At 45.3% G+C, this 20,598-nt stretch overlaps 1 non-coding gene across 1 annotated transcript; it reads left to right on the forward strand.

Annotated features, from left to right (window-relative positions):
- The first annotated feature begins 19,101 nt into the window (after window positions 1-19,101).
- Window positions 19,102-19,285, forward strand: LOC146860544 (U2 spliceosomal RNA). Its single transcript, XR_014979386.1, has one exon. It is a non-coding gene; the product is annotated as a U2 spliceosomal RNA (small nuclear RNA).
- The last annotated feature ends 1,313 nt before the right edge of the window (window positions 19,286-20,598 follow it).

Here is a 20,598-nt window from a genome sequence, read left to right on the forward strand (position 1 = left end):
CTTGTTGCTGTTTGTTGGAAATTGGGTTTCATGTTGACTAGAGTATGCACCTAAGCCAGACAGAACCCACCACTCTAGTCAGGGTAAGGGAGTTACATATGTAAGCTAACCCCTGCTCACCCCATTGGTAGCTTGGCTGAGCAATCAGGCGTATCCCAGAGGCAATGTGTAAAGTGTTTGCGCAACACACACACACACACACACACACCAGTGACACACTTGGCACAACACTCCACACAAAGTTATATAAAAATATCACTGTATTATATATGACACAGACCATAAATCATTTTGTAGTATGTACAGCAAATTTAGACCTCAATCACATAATTCACTATGCCACTAGGCACTTGTCATAACTTCACATGGATCCTAAATCATTTTGCCAACTAGGCAATTATCATTATGATATGTAGTGTACTAACATAAATAATCATGGGTTTCACATTAGTCACCAGACTTCTTGTATCAAACGTAACACACAGGTGACCATCAACACTTTGGATCATAAGTAAAGCACAACATTAGGACATGAAATGAAGTACACAATGAAATGAAAAAACACTACAGCCATGGGTCATCATCAACACACTAATCATGAACTATCACTACCCAAACGCCTTAGATCACCCTAATTTCATCACTGAGTACACACCAGGCTCTGCATTACTCCAAACCCATAGGGCAGGGGCCTCCGTCGAGGTCTTCCACGTGATGCCAAAGAGAACAATGATGCCCAAGAGAACAATGCTCCAAGAGTGAAAGCACCGCTGCCCGCTCTTGGGCGGTGCAGCCGCATGCGGCTCCAGGAAAGGGGTGGGGGTAGGGCTCTCACGCGGTTCAGGGGCGTTCACCAGCCCCAGCCCTCACAGGGCTCTAGGTTGCATTGTGCTGCTGCCCTGATGGCAGACCTCGCTCTGAGGTCTGTCAGCGTTTCCTACTTGTGCTGGTCATAATGGGACTCACCGGTGTTCCTCTGGGTGTGTTTAGAGCTGACCCTGCATCCCAAAAGCAGCTCTATCAGTCACGGGCTGGGAGGGAGGGTGGTGTGTCCTTCCTCACCGGGCCCAGCCCACAGCACAACGTCAGTGGAGCTCCTCTGCTCTCAGTGAAGCGAATGCTGCTGGGCTCCCTTCGTCACTGCAGACTCCTCCCTCTGCTCTCGGTGAAGCGAATGCTGCTGGGCTCCCTTTGCCACTGCTGACTCCTCTCTCCTGCTGGAAATGCGGTGAGAGGGAGTGGGGGAATCCCTCAAGGCTCTGGCGGGTTTCTTGTCGGGCAGTCACTGCTCACCATATGCCCCCGACCTGGGACAAGGGCAGCTTTTTCCGCCGGCACCAACAGGGGATTGGCCTCATGCTGATCTCCCTCATTTACAAGCAGCACCCACCAGGCACTTCTTGGCACAATCAATGGGGCAAAGGAAGTGCACAGCTTGCGCTGTCTGGCCCAACACCGGGCAAATGAAGCATTCACCAGGCACTCTGCTGGAGTGCTCCTTTTGGCAACAGTAAATGAAGAGAGAAGCACTCCTCAGGTAATAACCAGTGCTCCACTCGCACTTTCAAATTGACAAGATGAAAAACAATCAAGTCCTTCTCCTGCTCCAGACAGGAGCATCAGCTGCAGGCTATCCCACCCCACACACATCAGGGGCAGCGCTACTCAAACAGCTCTTTCGTTGTCCTTCCAGGCAGATTACTTTGGATCTAGCCAGTAACTTTCAAGAAGTATTTTGTATCCCTGAGACTTCCAACAGGAGGCCAGCACCCACTATCATTTGAAGATTCATTTCACATGCAGGATACCACAGCAGGGCAAAAAGAGTCAGTCCTTTTCTTCCACCACAAACAGAAACAGCAGCCACAGGACAACCAACCCTCACTCAGAAGAGGCAGTGCTCCTCACAGTCCTTCTGCTCTTCTTCTTGGCAGGGTCCTCTTGTTCCTTTGAGTAATCTAAAGTCCTTGGATTTTAGGTGTAGTTCCAATACCCTAAAATATAATTGTTATCTTTGTGGCAGGGGTCTCTGAAACCAGTCCAAACCAGTCCTATCCTCCCTGGAGCAGCATGACCACAGGGAACGGAGACAGCATTGTGAAAATGAGACACAGCCTATTCAGCTTCAAGCGAAACTCCTCCCACCACTTTAAATGCAGACCAGGTCTATTCAGCCCTGCGATGAGTCACCCAGGAAAGGCAGAGCACACCTTAACCCCCCTCAGTGACTGTCTAGAGTGAATGCACATCCTAGCTCCTGTCACTCAAACACCAGACGCTGAATACACAAACAGCTAGAGGCACATAGAATTGTAAAGCAAAAAATGGCCACTTTCTAAAGTGCCATTTTCAAACACAGAATTTAAAAATCACCTTTATCAAAAGGTGTGTTAACAAATTCTGAGTTCAGAGAGCCTAAACCCCATTTTTTTTATCTTGTCCTTATGGAAAGCTACACATGTAAAATGTTACAGCGCAGCCCCAATAAAAAGCCTATGGGACAGATAGCCTTTCAATAATGAAAAACGAAATACACAGTATTTCACTATCAGGACATGTCACACACACCAGTACATGTCCTACCTTCCACATACACTACATCCTGCCAATTGGGGCACCTTGGGCCTACCTTAAGGGTGCCTTACATGCAAGTAAAGGGAAGGTTTGGGCCTGGCAAGTGGGTGCACTTGCCAGGACAACATGGCAATTTACAACTGCGCGCACAGACACTACAGTGGTAGGTCTGAGACACATTTACAGGGCTACTCATGTGGGTGGCACTACCAGTGCTGCAAGCCCACTAGTAGCATTTGATTTACAGGCCCTTGTGCACACCGTGCAGTTTACTAGGGACTTACCAGTTAATCAAATATGCCAATCACGGATAACCAATCATTGTCACAATTTATACAGAGAGTATATGAACTTTATCACTGATCAGCAGTGGTAAAGTGCCAAGAAGCCTATAGCCAAAAAAACAGGGTCAGAAAAATAGGAAGCAAAAAGTTTGGAGATAACCATGAGGAAAAGTCAATTCCAACACTGTTAATTACTAAAGTGTAAGTCTTTGGAAAAAACATCTCAAAGACATCATACTCACATGCCAATCAAAGCAATGAAGTGCAAGGCAATACATTAAGGATTTCTTCTTTTTATTCCACATTGTTGTTTGGGTGCCTTGCTGTCACATTCTTTCCTTTGTTTGCTTTATCTGCCATTTGGTGTTCAGCTGCTTATCTTAAGTAACTGAATCTGCAAGTGTCCACGCTAAATATGGTTCTATGGGAGAGGCGTTTTATGTGACATATGGACGTGTGTGTATGCAATTTTTCAGTAAAAAATGTCTTCTGTTGAGAGGTGTTGCTGTAATACAGGATGCTTTGAGATATTGGCATGCAGATGACGGGCAGGATAGCAGTAGCACAGGTTTCGCGAACAATTTGAGAAGACCAACTTCAAATACCCCAGAACTAGCATGGCCATCCTTCAAAATGATTTTACATGATGTCTTAGATTTTATGCAAGAGAACAGTGGCAATGGAATTCGGTCTGCAATTATTATCGGATCCAGTTGGAATCTTGTGGGTTTTCTCACACAACTGCTGGAGAGAAATAGCCAATTGATTTAAGTGGCATCTCTAGTCCTTTTTGTAACAGGTAACTCAGGGAAATCCTCATTCAGCTAATTCTTTCAAGTGTAAATAGGGGGTAGATACCATGGGGAGTACTCCAGATCTCTTCTCTATTTTCACTCCGAACTTTGGGGCATATTATCAAGACAGGCGATAAAATTATCGCAGCTTTAGCGGCAGAAAACTGCCGCTAAAATGGCGATAATGGACTTGATAATATGCTCTATCAAATTCCAATTGAAGCCCATGTTAGATGTGAAGGACATCTAACCTGAGCTTCAATTGGAATTCCATAGAGCATATTATCAAGCCCATTATCGCCGTTTTAGCGGCAGTTTCCTGTCGCTAAAGCGGCGATAATTTTATCACCTGTCTTGATAATATGCCCCTTTCTTTCTGCAGCTTTCTGGTCTTTCACTTCTTTTCGTGTAGCTCTTCCTTCCACCCCTTGGCTCTTCTCTGGTATCTATGCCTTTTTCTTTTTACTCATAATCCTGCAAACCTCTTTTCTATGCTCCTAAAACTCGGGGGGGGGGGGGGCATATTATCAAGAAACGGCATTACAATTATCGCCGCTTTAGCGATAATGGGCTTGATAATATGCCTGTGAGAATTCCAATAGAAGCCCATATTCTGGTGTCAACATGGGCTTCTATGGGAATTCTCAAGGGCATATTATCAAGCCCATTATCGCCACTTTAGCTGCAGTTTTCTGCCGCTAAAGCGGCGATAATTTTAACAACGTGCTTGATAATATGCCCCTTAACATCTTGCAGCTGGTCATCCGCCCTTTCCTCATGAGGTTCTTTAAACTCTTCACTGCAAAACTCTCCTTCCATTAAAATACAAAAATAGTTACTAAATCCCCCATCAGAGTACCATTTCACAGCCTATGACATTTACGTGAATTTAAGTGAAAAATGGGTCTGTAAAATGTGCTAATTGACCCAATGTTTTCAATATTTGTTGGGAGAGTAGGCAGAGAACTCCATCAAAACCTCTTTTGAAGAAGGTGAGCTGCAATCAGCTTTAGGCTCTTCTCATGCAACCAATAGCATGCCACCAGTGGGCAGTGCCAATAGTGAAAGTGGGCGGTGCCAATAAGCAAAGTCGGCGGCAACCTCTTAAGAAACACTTTGAGCTGTGGCCTTTATTTTTTTTCTTACAAATTAGGTGCTGTGTGTTTCTGGGAGGGGACTCTATAGGATTGCTACTTGTGCTGTGCTGCGGGTGTATACCAGTGCATGTGGCTGGGACTATTGAGACACTTCTGAATAAGTCGTCCTTGCAACTTGATTTAAAAGTTTGAAACCCCCCCGGGGACACCAAACAGCAGTAAGTTGGCACTGCTTATTCTGTGTTACGTGCAATGCAGCACATGACATACATCAGTGTTGAATGTAGTTGGTTTCATTGTGGTAGGCTCAGTTCAGAAAGCCTCACATGCAGTGTGAGACTAATGACTCCATATAGCTCAACTAAGTTAGCCAGGGGCATTAGGTGGATTGGGTTTTGTGCAAATCTTTATTATTTCAGTTGAGACGAAGTAGCTAAAAACATACTATCTCTCTTCAGAAGGTGGTGGATTATTTACTTATTATAAGAATTGTCAAGATCCTGGATCTCCAAGATGTTTCCAGAATAATTCAGTGGGTAACAGTATTTGTCTCACAGGAATATACTCTTAATCTTACTGCTATTGCTAGCTGGTGAGACTTACATGGGTAAGAAGTTGTTCGCATGCATCTATCTCGCATATACTAGCACACTGAGTTTGAACTCTTTTAGCTCTAGGGTTGTAATTTCATAGGTTTTGTAATCAAAGTGTCAATGGGTCTGAGTATGTTAGTGGCAATTAAAACATCAACTTTGATTTCTTCATATTTTAACAGTTAGAGAGATGAAGATTGAACCATCAGTAATTCAGGATTTATCGTGACACATGGATGAAAGGGGATCGGACTAAATTTGCATTTTACAAAGGACAGTGCTGGTTTGCATATGGTACATTAGAGAAAATATTTGGGTAAACTCTAAATCCTTCAGTAAATTGAGGAAGGGTATATTCTTGGATTACTATAATACTATAGATTATACTTAGTTAAATATTAATGAGCAGTGGAACACACTACGATTCTGAAAGTTGGTGGAGAAGAGACCATAAATCAATATAGCACATGAAAAGAAAATGGTACTGTTGGAGGAACTGTAGATGGGATCCTAATATGTTATCATGGAGAGAGCTGACTTAAAGATACATGTATATTTTACTGTAAAGATTATTATAGTGGATTAAGCAGTAAACCTGCTATCCTTAATTATTAATGACAATGCATAGCATTTTACAACATATTTATAATTTTTCAAGGACATTTACTTTTAGAACTGCTGGAACTACATGAAGAGATTTGTTTAATATTAGACAAGTTGCCATCGGACTATCACTTACGTTTAAGGACAAAAGTTGTATCTGTCTTTCTTGTCTCCGCAGCATTTGGTAGCAATTATCATCATTTGAAAAAATAAGCTAGGAACAATTGACTTGCTTACTTCATATGTAAATATGGTCTTATCAATGTATTATTTACACATAGTTTCTAGTTCACCCACATTTCTCTGTGTGACAACACCAGCTTGAAATTGAATTACCTTACCACGAAAAAAAAAAACAGGGGCATATTCTGTACTTCTTTCTTAATGACTCACCAAACTGGACACTGGATTTACTCATTTGTAGCTGCACTTTCCAGTGCATTATCTGACCCAGAACACTCCTTGCACCCTCCTCTGAGTCTGTCCACTGTTCAGTAATTATATATGCGCAGCACACAATACAAGTTGATTGTTCACTTCATATTTCAAATGTGAAAAGTATTACATTGTTATTAAATAGCTTATTCAGAGTGTTTCAAAAGCCAATAAGAAAAGAGCCTCTTGGTACTACAGGTAATCTTACAGACACCCCAACTCCAGCATTGTACTGAAGGATGTTTATATTTACATACCTACATGATACTCATTAGGGAATTATAGTAAATTAAATCCGGTTACAAATGTGTTCACAACCAATTTAGAATTAAAGGTGTGCATGAGTGTTTTCCTTGTCAACATTTCACTAGGAGAAACCTGGTTAAGTGTACACAAGGAAAATAACTTAAAATGGGAAATACGCAAAATAGGGTGCTCAAAAACTGATTTTGACTTTCATCGCTCCTTAGTTAAAAATTTAAGATCAGCCCGTAATCCTCCACCTCACAACTACCGTAATCCACTGGATCTGTATCAATCAATCAACAAACGTTATTCGATATTATATTAATAATAATAAACGTATACCAGCTAACCAGCTTCATACATGAAAAAGAAGATGCCACAAACAATATCATTTAAAAAAAACTTGGTACAAAAACTGCAATCACTTAGGTGTATAAAAATAATCAGGTCAAGAGATAAAAACGTGACGATGAAACGTAAAATGCATTATAATGACTTTACCAAATAAGACGATTGCATTCACAAGAGACAGTCCCTCCAGCTGTCAGCATCCTAATGATGACAATCCAGAACTCCCACTAAAAACTGTCTCACAAAAAAAAACAAATACTGCTGGTTGACAAAAGCTGGAAATATAAAAATTCAGGTCTAGCTTGTCTAAAGTGCATAGGACGTAAAAGAGGCCTAATACATTTATGTTGAAGAGAATTGAATCTCGGCAGATAAGTATAACGCGCAAAGTATTACATACAGAGCGGTTAGCCCACCCACATGCTGTATCTGTAGTTCTGGGTTTGGAATTACAAATGTGGTGTTTCGAACCTTTCACAATGAGGGTCTATATTGGTGTATGATATATTGTCAGTGAGTTCTCATTTTGCGACTTGGCCTCAATATACTTCCAGTTCTGCTCCTTTTGGGATACTGTTTCTTAAAGAATAACAGCAAGTCGGTCGGGTGTCCATCTAGCCAAATTTACTTTGGCACCACACTTTAAATTCTGATTTGTGGTTCTATTCTTGCATACGAGGGAAAAGTAACTGACAATGAGGCTTTAGTGCATAAAAATGAATGCTATACATTGAATGGTCTGAAACCGAAGTGTTAATGGAAGTTATCTTTATGGAAAAATAGTGAATAATTCATTGGGGCACAAAGGTTAACACTTTTCAATTGTGGAGCATTGATGATTCACTTAAGATATGGCTGGCACACTGGAGGATTAAAACTTGATTAGTAGATCAAAAATTCTGAGTACCCCCATTTATTGAGGTGAATGTATTCCTACCTATTTACACAGAGGAGGCGATTTAAAATAAGGTGCACATGACACATTCACCAAAAAAAGATGAATCTCTCACCCACACTCCTATGGGTTCTGTGGCAGTATTTGCTGACCAGCTGAAGGTGGTGTAGCCAATTGCAGAGACACCAACAGCATCAGTGACCATCACATCAAAAGAAATGCCATTGGATGGCTCACTCACTTCAAAGGAGCCAGTTTGACAGCATTTTCCCTATTGAAAAGAAAGTTTCAACGGCAGACTTATGGTTCTGCACCTCAAGCAAGTTTCCTTAGTAAGCAGTCCTGTGCACTGATATCCCAGCATCAGCAGTTGTGTGACGCCTCTGTGTTCCAGATCCTGAAAGGACAGCTACAAGTGGGGGTGCACCAGGCAATGAAGTCCAAGACACTTATGTTGTATCAAACTCTTTATTTCAAGTCAATTCTCTGCATAAGTTAATAGCACAAACAGCTCAGCCAACGCGTTTCATTCCCACAATAAGTTCATCAGGGCTTGGAAACACGAAAGCTCAGAACTCTGTGTGACTAGAATCCACGGTCCACGATCCAGTGTATTGCGCTGAATGCAAGGGAAAATTCCCAGGTCTAAGTCATGCCGAAAAACGAAAATCCGTATCCTCAGTCCGTTAGTCTCCATCTCTACTGGCCCTGGGAATTTCCCCTTGCATCCAGCGCAATACACTGTATCATCGAGTTCTGAGCTTTTGTTTTACCAAGCCCCGATGAAGGTCTCCTTGTGGGAATGAAACACTTTGGCTGAGCTGTTTGTGCTATTAACTTATGGAAAGAATTGAGTTGAAATAAAGACGTTTGATACAACATAAGTGTCTTGGACCTCATTGCCTGGTGCACCCTCTCTTGTAGCTGCCCATTCAGCGTTTTCACTATCATTGCTTCTGTGTGAAAGTGCCATTGGCAGTGGCTTTTGCTTTTTGTATTAGACTTTAAATTTCGAATTTTGGCAATTTTGGGGTGCTGTTAGTCATTCTACTTGTACTTGAGGTCCTTTGGTGCCATCCATCAGCTGTGTCAAGGTTTAAAGCTTTATAATAACTAGCATGACTCTGGACTGAAATTGGAGGATCAATCAGAGCGTGCCCGAGTTAAGCAGAACCATTGTATGGTACGGGTGTAAGTCAGCTGGTATGGTGGTTTCACTAGGTATACGCATACAAGGAGAAATAGCACAGCTGTACTAACTTAAACATGTAGATTTAATTAGCTTACTTTTAACAAGATAGTTTCAGCTGCAAACTGCATCCCTTAATACTAAGTATGGGCAATTTCAGCACTATAGCATAAGTGCACATACATACATACAGACACACACACACACACACACACACACACACACAGAAAACATTCAATCAACTTAGAATTTCATTAAAAGTCAACACATTGATGGTAAATGTCCAACTTAACACCTGGCAGATCTCTCACACAGTACTGATCACATACAGCTACAGATATACCCTAGGAAGAAAGTAGTGTAGATTATTTTAATGAGGCAACACAATACATTACTCTTTGACTTGTAATACTGCTTTTGCTGGCGGAGGAGGGTATGGTCCACATGTCTCAAGGAGCTCAGTTAGGAAACAGGTCTTTCTCCAGTAGAGATGAAGAAGTCAGTAGACGTTCTGTTGGAAATAAGAATAATATGTGACATTACTGTGGCAGCAACCAAGAAGTCTTACAATGTAACCAGTGATTTCTTTATTTTAGATCTTGGTTACTAATCTTCAACATTTACAAAAGTTAAACCTCCTTTAAAAACACTCTTTACCATTAATTCATGAAGTAAACCCTACTAATTTCAAACAAGTGCTGGCTCCACTACCCCATGTAGGATATTGATCACCTGTATCTGACTCACCTCCCAGAGGTAACCACCTCTCCCTCCTTTCACCCCATCCCTAATGTAGGAAAACAGTGTCACCTACACTCAGATTCGTTAGTGGTATATCTTCAGGTGGGAGAGTTTTTACTTCCCCTGAAGGTCTGATTTCTTTGGTTGGTTGTGGTGTTTCCTGTCCAGTGTTGTACAATCCGTTGGGTTTCACTTGGTTGCTGCAGCAGTCGGATGGCCACAAGTCACCCCATATATTGAGTTATTCTTTTAGATAAACCATTCCCCAACCCCATCACCACACATCCCATTGCATAGCAAAGGGGATGATTAACAGGCACTGGGAGCTGATGGATGTACAATGACCTGCTGCAAAAAAACTTTTTAAATTTTATAACAATGGTTTTCCTTTTTTGTTCCATTGACCACCATTGACTTTGTGTTTCTCTTACTGTGTACTTGAAGGCTCACAAACACAAAATCTGAAAATACTTTTCTCATGATGCAAAGAGGAGAATGGTGGGAATACCAATGCCCCCCTATTTGGAAATTCTTTATATTTTGGGAATGGGGATGGTTTGTAGGGAGCAGGACAAAGATGCATTACATCCCTAAGTGTATTGTTGTGTCTTTGTAGGAGGAAGTAGCCACCTGTTAGTATTTCTCAGCTTTCCCCCTTTACAAGACATTTGTTTTGTGCCTATATTTTACATGTTACTTGTTCTTCTTAAAAAGCGATACTGCTAATGCTAGAAGTTAGGTTCACATTATATCAAATTGTATGTAAAATTACTACACATACACTCAGGGACACACGTCAACACACACACAGGCACACACACCTGCACACACCCACACACGCACACACACACACTTATATACACACATTATCCTCTTTATTATTTTAGGCACAGGTGTATTAGTCCATCAAAATGTATTTCTGTCATTGGAACCCACGGGTGGTTGCTGCAAACACACTCTTCTGGGCTATCTTATTGGGACTGCAGCTTCTGACTGCAGTTGTGCTGTTTCTGTCATGTGAAGAAAGTGCATATACAGACCAACTATTTTACTGACATTGTAACTTGTGATCCACAGTGTGCACACAGATCACCACATTAAACACATCATCCTAATTTATATTATTTAAGTGAGCCTTTATCAAAAGCATCACAGTTGTTGTGGTACTTGTTAACTCCTCAATCTATTTATGGTCATTGTTTCCCAAACTCTTTTAAAGAACATACAGCTTGGGTAGATTTACGAGGTGTACAGTATATTGTTTACTTTTCAGAATATTTGAAATACAATTACACCTCAATGTCCCTCGACTTCTCAATACTACTATCCACTGTCCTAAAAGTGCCCATAGTACTATCTTCCCTAGTGTGTTACACCTCAGTGAATGTCTGGAAATCTCAAGCACATACTGCTCTCACTAAATTTCACTAGTTGGCATGATCCTAAAATTTAGCTTACAGCAGATATCTATAAATTCTTGTTAGATTATTAGCTCACTTCACTGCTGGTTATGTCTTGATGTCATGTTGTGTAGTTATTTTTATAAAGCTCACATTCACCAATTACTGGCACAGTAGTGCTGCTTGCCAAGCCTTTCTGAAGCTGGGAATGTGAGGGATAACTCTGTGATGTGATGACAAAGAAGAGTCATGGCAAACACTCTGGAGTTTTTTCACTTGCATATTGAGCATGTCTTATATCACAATGGAACATCAGGTTCTTCCACATTAGTGTTTAATTCGTCATCTCATTGCTAAGGTAACTCATTCACATGGATGCAGCACATCTCATTGGTTATTATCTGTTGTGTCATCTATCACTCTGCCGAAATCACTCATTTCTGGTCACATGCCTCACATGGCAGACCAACGTGCTGCCAAATGGTTCAATTATGAAGGTAATATTTCAAAGCAGTTGAAGAATCATCTTCCAAGGCATTGATACTCTGACAAAAGTTTAGCTTGCAGTCTTTTGCTCTCCGCTCTATGCGGGAATCAAAATGTGGAGAAGAAGCGATCTGCATTTAGACATGTATTTTTTTTAGTAAATGTCTGATATCAAAATCACTGCTGTGGTTTCACTGTGCTTTAGTGATACTCAATGATAGTGGTAGTTAATGGTTGTTGAGAGTCCGCCTTATTCCCTTCACCTCGCAACTCAAACACGCCATCTGTGGAGTACCCCAGGACTCATCCCTCAACCCTACTCTCTTCAACATCTACATGACACCACTCTCAGACCTCGTTAGATCTCACATCAAAATAATCTCCTACATTGACGACACTCATCTCGTCCTCTCACTCCCAGCAAACCCCAACTTGACGAAGTCCAACTTCCACAACTGCATGAAGAACATCGCAACATGGATGAAAGACAACTGCCTGAAACTCTACACCGACAAAACAGAAGTTCTGATCTTCGGCAGACACACCACTCTTTGGAATTATTCCTGGTGGCCAGCAGAGCTTGGACCTACTCCCATTGCTAAAGACCACGCCTGCACTCTCAGCATCTTACTGGACAGAGAACTTTCCATGAAACGTCAGGTCAACGCCGTTGCCTCAGCCTGCTTCTGAACCATATGCATGCTTCGCAAAGTCCTCAGATGGCTCCCTATCAGCACAAGGAAAACTGTAATGCAGGCCCTCATTACCAGCCGGATTGACTACAGCAATGCACTTTATACCAGCACCTCCACTGAACTCAATCAAAGACTCCAGACAATCCAGAACACAGCAGCCACATTGATGCTCAATCTGCCCAAGAGGACACACATCACCCTCATCTGAAATACCTCCACTGACTCCCTGTGCCAAAGAGATGCCAGTTCAAGCTCCTGACCCACGCCTGCAAAGCCCTCCACAACCATGGAACCAACTACATGAACCCGCGCCTGACCTTCCACCAACCCATCAGAAACCTGCACTCCTCACATCTCTCCCTCAGACACTTTGCATCTGCCACAGCCACGCTGGAGAATGTTCCTTCTCGCATCCCACTGCCAAAGCTTGGAACTCTTTCCCCCTCCACCTCCTCACTTCATCCTCGCTGAATCACTTCAGAAAGGGACTCAAGACCTGCAGCAAAGTGCCTTGGAATCCAGTGGTGATTAACTGCGCTAAACAAATAGTACTTGATTGACTTGCTTGATTGGTAGTAAATAGTATTTTTTCCAAGATCTTTCATGCCATGCATGAGGATATTGCTGTTCTGAAGAGTGAATGCATGGATTATTTTGTGGGTGAGTAGAATCGTTATAAAACAGCACAAGCATCAGCAAGACATCACTTCACTAGAAATTGCAGAATAGACGAAAGCAAAGATGCAATGACCTAAGATACAACATGTGTTGAAATATGATTAAATAGATGAATTTTCTAAGCGTAAATGGCCTGTTGAGTGGGGGATGTACTTCTGATACATCAAAATGATCCACAAATTCAATTAATTCATCACAATGGAAATCAATGAGGTTGTACCTTCAAGTAGAAAATTAGGATTTAGTTTTTTAGTTTCATGCTCAGTCTGGCAAGGAGCTAGAACTGACAGTGAACCTCTACCCAATGGCCATCTTGCATAATCACATTATAACTCATTTCAGTGAAGGACTGGATAAGCCATAATAAGCTAGCATTTAGTAACAAAAATGTAATTCCTCCTCCTTTGGCACTGCGATCCTGGACCCTTCCTTTCACTCTGGAGTCCTGTACTCCACAACAGAATCTGCTCATAGTCAGGGCATACATTTGACCCCAAAGTCAACCACTGTAAGAAAAAAAAATCATCCTGTGATGTGCTGTATAACTTATCTCAATCTAGGTAGAAACATCCTTTTTCTGTTTCCAAATGATCTTCAGACCACACTCTGTCAGGCCATAATGCCTTCAAGGCTGTACTATGCAAACACAATGTACATTGGCTAAGAAGCTAGGTTGCAATGCATATAATAGAAAGCCGACAGTATGATACACAATTGCAAACCTCTGAAACAGTCAAAAACTACATACAACATCAACATCCCATTTAAAACAATTTTTGTCATGGCAAATATTTGAACACCAGATCAGTAACTAATATCTTTTGGGGGTTTTTTCCGAGCAGATTTCACACTCTCCTCTGGAAAAAAAAATGCTCAGCTTTATTTTTCATTTTAAGAAAAAAAGAAGCAGCTCCATACAGAACAATAGGCAATGGACACTTTTCTATTATACATTGCTGAACATACATAGGGATTACCGACAGGCTGGCGTATAGGAACAACACTTTACAGTTTTTAAGTAATGCGACACGTCGTGGAAAGACACATAGCAAGTGCACAAAAACTAGAAACCACTTTACATAATCTGCTCCACTCTCATTTTTTATCCCACTGTCCAACAAGCCATCTCTGGACACTTCAAGACCTGCCATCTCACCCTAGGCTACTTTACCCCATCGAGGTTTCGTCCAAGGGCCTTCTTTCTTTTCCCTCATCCCCAACAGCACTACAGGAGCCTTCCCTAGAGGCTCTATATGCAGCAAACAGAGCCCAAACTTGTTTGGGCCTATTACAGGTGGGGGAGAAGTTCGGAGAAGAGCTCCGTCTGGGTGCAACAATATAACATATCAGATACCCATTGAGCCTTCGTAGGCAGCGGTCCCTTAGACCAGCAAACCGCAACCCTACACTTGGCCAACAGTAGTCCCATATCCACCAACCTGCATATCCCTAATGGTAACGACCTAGAGTAACCCAGTAACGCCAGGCCCGGCACAAACTCCTGCCCTGTTATCGCAACTAGTTCAGAAAATACACTTTCCCAAAATTTCGCAACCCCCGGGCAGAGCCAAGCCAGATGAAGAAAGTCTGCTACTTGTGCTGCACACCGCTCACACTGCAAATCTTCTCACAAACCATACCTTCTGAGCCTCTCCGGGGTGTAGTAAACTCTATTAAGGAATTTGAAGTGTATCAGTCTGTGTCCACCATTAAGGGAAACTCGTTTCGTGCTAGAGCAACAGTACCTCCACATAACATCATCAATCTCCCGGGACAGGTCTTTTTGCCATGCCAAACGGGCCTTAGTAAAATGATGTTCCCTTTAAGCCATAGTGCATTGATAGATTTTAGAAACCAGTCTCCTCGTGGCTTCCGTTTTGATAATCAAGGAAAGGGCTGTAAGCTCAGGTGGTTCTTCCAGGTCAGTGCCCAACATTTGCAATTGTGCTTGTCTAGTCCTGTGAAATTGGAACTTGGTAAGGAGAGTGGGCAATTCCTCACCGGCAGTTATGTCATCCCATGTCTTTGCAAAACCTCCCACAAATATGTCTCCTATCGTATTAACTGCAATGGAAGCAAGCGCACGTACGACGCCGCTGTCCCTGCACGGCGGGAGTCAGTGACACCATTCCAACTGGGCAAGAGGGGAATACAGTTTTGCGCCTGTTTGTAGCTTCAAAAGGTGGTGCCAGGCATGATTGGTCGCGCCGATTGAGTCCAGGAAGCCAGTCCCAGGATCAGGTGGCAAAAAAAGCCATGAGGGTAGCGGGTGAGGGGAAGCAACCTCCCTCTCAATCATTGCAAACAAATATACATCTAAAGCCAGTATATCGTTAATCAAGTACCCTCCAGTAACCTTGTTCAGAACCTCACAGAACAGCTAACCCGCCTCCCGCCAGTCTCAGATTACTACTCTCATAGCCTGGTGGGAGTGACTGTACCAACCCAGTAACAACATTTAACCACACATTATTCAGTTATTCAAAGAAGGGCCCGTACCCCAATCACCCCCAGTGAGAACGTCTATACAGCAACTGCAAAGATATGAGTGGAAACTTATCTGCACATTAGAAAAAACTAAGGTCAGTCCTGCTCCTCCAGATTGCCACCTACTGCACCCTCCAATGAGGAACGGTCTGGGCTACGGCATTTGTCTTTAGCCCATTCTTTCATGGCCTTCTGCAAAACTTTCGGGTCCGTGAAGATGTGCGACTGTCCTTGTCAGGTAACCCGGAGTCTGGCAGGATACAGCATGGCATAGTCAATGTTGTCCTCGCGCAGCTTTTTCTTCAGTGAGGCAAACTGTTGTCGCGCTTCCTGCACTTTTAGTGTGAAATCAGAGAATATGGTAGAACCTTCGTACTGCAGGGGTTGCTTATCTCTGGCAGCTTTCAATGCCGCGTCTCTGTCCCGATAGTTGAGCAGTTTCGCAATAATGGGACGCGGCACTGCCCCAGGTACCGGACGTGGGCCCAATGATCGGTGTGCTCTCTTGATAACAAACATAGGCGAAAAAGTCTCGCTACCAAGCATAGTGACCAGCATCTTCTCAATAAATAGTTCCATGTTGCCGGTCAGTGTTGACTTCGGAAGGCCAGTAAATCTGAGATTGCAGCGCTGAGAACGCGCTTCCAGGTCCTCTGTTTAGTCCTGCAGCACTTGCATAACCCACCTGCATAACCCTGCCCAATTGTTTGTGGCCCGTGTCCAGCGTGGTCTGCGATTACTCCACTTCATTGACTCGCCTCTCCGCCATATCCAAACCCTGCGCGTACTTGTCCAGCCTCTCTGACATCCTGTCCATGCGGTAGGAAAGCGGGTCAATCTTCGAGCCAAGGACAGACATACTGTTCTGAAGACCCTTGTTCATCGCAGAAAGCATGGTGCGGATGTCGCCTTCAGCGTCCTCCAGGGGCGGGTCAGGTGAGGGTTCTCCGTCTTCAGGGGCTACTTTGCAGCTTTTGGATTTCTTGGGTTCGAACCTGAGCTTGGGTTGGGAACGGTCCACTTTACCCATCTTTGGTGTAGTTCACTGTCGTGAAGACCAAGTATATCGCAGTCCAGCTCTCCCCTCCAGTCGTGGGTCACTCCCTTCTGGCTGTAGCAGCTCAGAGCTCCTGAACCACAGGGGGCCGGCAGCCGCAGCAGTACCACGAAAGGCCAGGTGTTCCACAGCACACACAGGACCAATGCAAGGAAGACACCATGCCCAGCTAGCAGACCAGCCACACGTATCTTCTGTACCACCACTCCGTGGGGCACAACCACCCCGCAAGGGCCCCACTAGAGCAGCAGTGTCATGATTGTTCACCCACCAAGGGCTCTCTCTGGGGCAGCCAGCAAACACCTCAAAACTAACATGTAGCGAAGTCACCAGCGTGCCTCACATAAGTCAGCATTTCCACAGACAAGAGGTGACCCCCTCAGAAGTTGGCTGCCTCTCAGGCCACACATAGCTCAGATCCAACTCTGCACTCATCCAGATTTTACCGCCTCACTGGGGGAAGTACTCAGCGTTGTTGTAGCTTCATCACGCCAGTCAGCTCTCGTCACAGGAGCAGCAATGAATGGCCCAGCACAAGGTTCCAGCGGCGCTTGTGAAAATATGGCGGCCACGTCGCGCTCACACACGTCTTCCCTGGTGTGCTGTGCAGGTAGGAACCACCGCTCCGGTGATCCAAGCCTAAGTCCCGAGGAGTCTTCCAGCGCCCAGCCCGCGAATCCAGTAAAAGGTGCTCCAGTCAGCTGAGGCGAGTCGCGGTGATCACGGCACCCCGCACAGGGGCTGCTGCACCCGCCCTCAGCACCACAACTCACCACGCTCCCCTCCGGCCAGCAGGGGAGTCAGTGCAGGCGCAGCAAACAGGCTTCCCAGGTGCCGCACTGGGCTACGGGCAAAACGCGGGTCCGTTCTCCTGCTTACCCAGTCTCTTCACGTAGGGCGACGTTCCACCTCAGTTCCAGGCGCCGGCTGCCAGAAACGGTCCCAGCACCGAGCTCCAGGCGAGTTCAGCCACCAGCCTCAGCTTGTTCTGTGCGGTAGCTCTAGGCACAACAGCGATGGTCCTGGAGGCGCCAATGGGAGCTTGGGGGGCAGCCGAGCACAGCGAGGTCTGCCTCCCGGGCAGATTGGGAGGGGGAGGGGGGGGGGAGTGGCCGTAGCGGCCATTTTGTGAGTTTGGGCTGCATTTTGGGATAGCCCAAATGCAGCCCAATTACGGCAAAAGTAGCCCAAGGGCTATATAGGCTAGTTGCGCGCCTCCCCAGCCACCATTTTAAGTTTGGTGACCTGGTGGCTGGGAGCGCGGGGAGTAGGAAATATTTTCTCTCACGGGCAGGCAGAAGGTGAGGCGGTAACTCGTTACATTTCGGCGGACTGCCGAAACGATTAAAAGTTAAATGCAACGCGGGAGCAGTGTGGACTACGGAACACACTCGCCCCGCGTTTTCTCAAGTGGTTCCTCTTCTTGGGATTCCAACGAATTCGGTGGAAACAGCGGGAATTAGCGACGGCGGGGCTTCGTCTGGGCGGGGGCGGGGCGAGCTCCGGGTGACAACCGGCGACGAGCTACATCTGGGGACGGCCGCTCCGGGGGCAGGGGAGGGGAAGAAGTGTTCCCTAACACGAGACGGCATGAACAATAGCTTGCAACTGTGGACGAGAAAGCGAGCTAGACAGTCACTGCTTTGAAAACGCTCGCATACAGGGGTGGTCTTGTGAGGCTGACAGTCCCAGTGACTTGTCTGTGTATCTGATGCTTCAGCTAGGTGAGTGCTTCCCCAGCGCTTTAGAACCATGACCCCATTTGATTATGGCAAACTTGCACGATTCGCATACCGTTGCTGGATATGAGAGGGGGATTTGGAAGGTAAATTCAGCATTTGAATTTACAGCAAGAACGGCGGGAACGCGAAGAAAAGCTTGGGATGGATGTGGCAGTAGGCCAGGAAGGCGCAGAAACGGGGGACGAATGTAAGACCGCGGAGAAGGGACGGTCAAGAAAGAGGCAGCTGATGCAAGGATAGGGGAGGGGCCCGGCTAGCTCAGTCGTTAGAGCATGTAGACTCTTAATCTCAAGGTGTGGGTCGGGCTCCACAGTGGGCTCACACAAAAAAAAAAAAAAAAAAAAATCAAGTGGAAAAGGAGGAATTGAAGAGCACACGGTTACCGTGTATGGGGGTAGCGAAGCCCTTGGGGGGCATTGGATGTTGGTAACAAAACGAGGTTTGGAAGGAGGAATATGTGGAAATGGTCAAACTCCGGCATAGGAAGGTCAGGACAAAGGAGGGTTCCGAGGAGGTGGAATTCGAGTGGGCAAGGAGGCTTAAGGTGCCTGTGACGATAGGGAACCGGACAGCGGCTTTTCTCATTTTGACAGTGGGTACGGTGGGGAGCTTCCAGGGAGGTTAGTGGCCATGTGTAAATACAAGGCAGTCATACGGAAAGCGCAAATTACAAGGGGGGGATATGCCTGGGCTCAGTATGCTGAGGAATTCCGGGCGCGCATGGCGTGGGATACGGCAGCGAAGCGGGGAGAACATACCATGGGGCTCGCGGGGTCGGTGAAGACTATTTTTACGGCCAGTTAATATCTGATGCGCCCTCTATCTGGGGACCATATATTAAATTGATTTTTGGAACAGGGAGATGGAATAGGAGCTGGCTCTGTCCAATCCACGCATCAACCTGGTATTGCAGTACCTCCAGGAATGGTGCAACACAAAAGCAGCCACGGCAGGTGGGAGGGGGGCTGAGGGGCCTGGGCCCCAGGGCTCTTAGTACGGTTAAGGTGGGGAAGTTGTGGGGTTATCCGGACAGGACGAGCGCCGCTGGTGTAGTGGTATCATGCAAGATTCCCATGCTTAAAATAAAAAAAAAAAAAATATATATATATATATATATATATATAAAAGCAGTGGCGGAGTGACTACGGTTGGGGGTTTCTGGTGGGGTTTAGTTTGGTGTAGGACGGTACGAGGGTGCGGAGATGGGCAGTTACGTTGAAATTGGCGCAGGAGCGCCCACAGGTGGAAAAAGCGAAAATGGATAAGGAGGTACAGGAGGGCCGCAGGGCGGACCCCTTTCAGGAAATGGCTGTTGCATAAAGTTGATGGGGTCACCCATTGGAGTGGTGCCGGAAAAAGAAAAAGAAAAAAAAAAAAAAAAAAAAAAAACGAGCAGGGGCAGTTTTCGCTGATACAGCAATGGTCATGGCCCAAAGGTGGGTCGGTCACGGAATTTATTGAGGAAAGTGCCGCCACTGTGTTTTACTCCTCTGTTGACGTGGCTATGTTACTGGTGGTGACCACGGGCGCAACAGTGCAGATGGCAAAGTGCGACATGCAGTCAGCTTTCCGGCTGCTGCCAGTTCATCCAGATGACTTGGAGCTGTGGGGCATACAATTCGGCGGTCACTGGTATGTGGACAAAGCATTGCCGATGGGCTGCTCCATGTCTGGCGCACTTTTGAAGTTTCGGCACGTTCCTACAAGGGTTAGTTACGGAACGGACGGGTCACCAAGGCGCGATGTGGGTCTTGGATGACTTCTTTTGTGTCGGCACCTCAGACTCCGCGGACTGCCAGAAGGGCTGGACAGTTTCCCTGAGATCATGAGGGAGATGGGTGTGCCATGGGCACTGGGGAAAACACGAAGACCCAGTATGGTACTGGCTTTTCTAGGCATGGATCTGGGTCCCGTTTGGTGGAGGCATGCCTTCTGGTGGATACAAAGCGAAACATGTTAGAACTGCGAGCAAGTGTGTTGACGCGACAGAAGGCGACGATTGGGGGCATGCAAGGGTCGCTGGGCATCTCAATTTTGCCAGTAGGGTGGGTAGAGTAGGGCGGACGTTCGGGAGGCGACTGGGGAGACCAGTGGAGAGGCAGAGGCCCCCACACTAGCCTGTTCGGCTGTCAGCGGGGTGCGGGTAGCCTCGAGAATGTTGGCAGTTTTTACGGCACCAGTTAACGGGGTGCGTTTGATGAGGGACGTGGACATTGGTGTGGAATGTGCGGATTTTCTCAGATGCAGAAGG

The sequence above is a fragment of the Triturus cristatus genome, chromosome 3_1, assembly GCF_964204655.1.
Source record: "Triturus cristatus chromosome 3_1, aTriCri1.1, whole genome shotgun sequence".
NCBI lineage: Eukaryota > Metazoa > Chordata > Amphibia > Caudata > Salamandridae > Triturus > Triturus cristatus.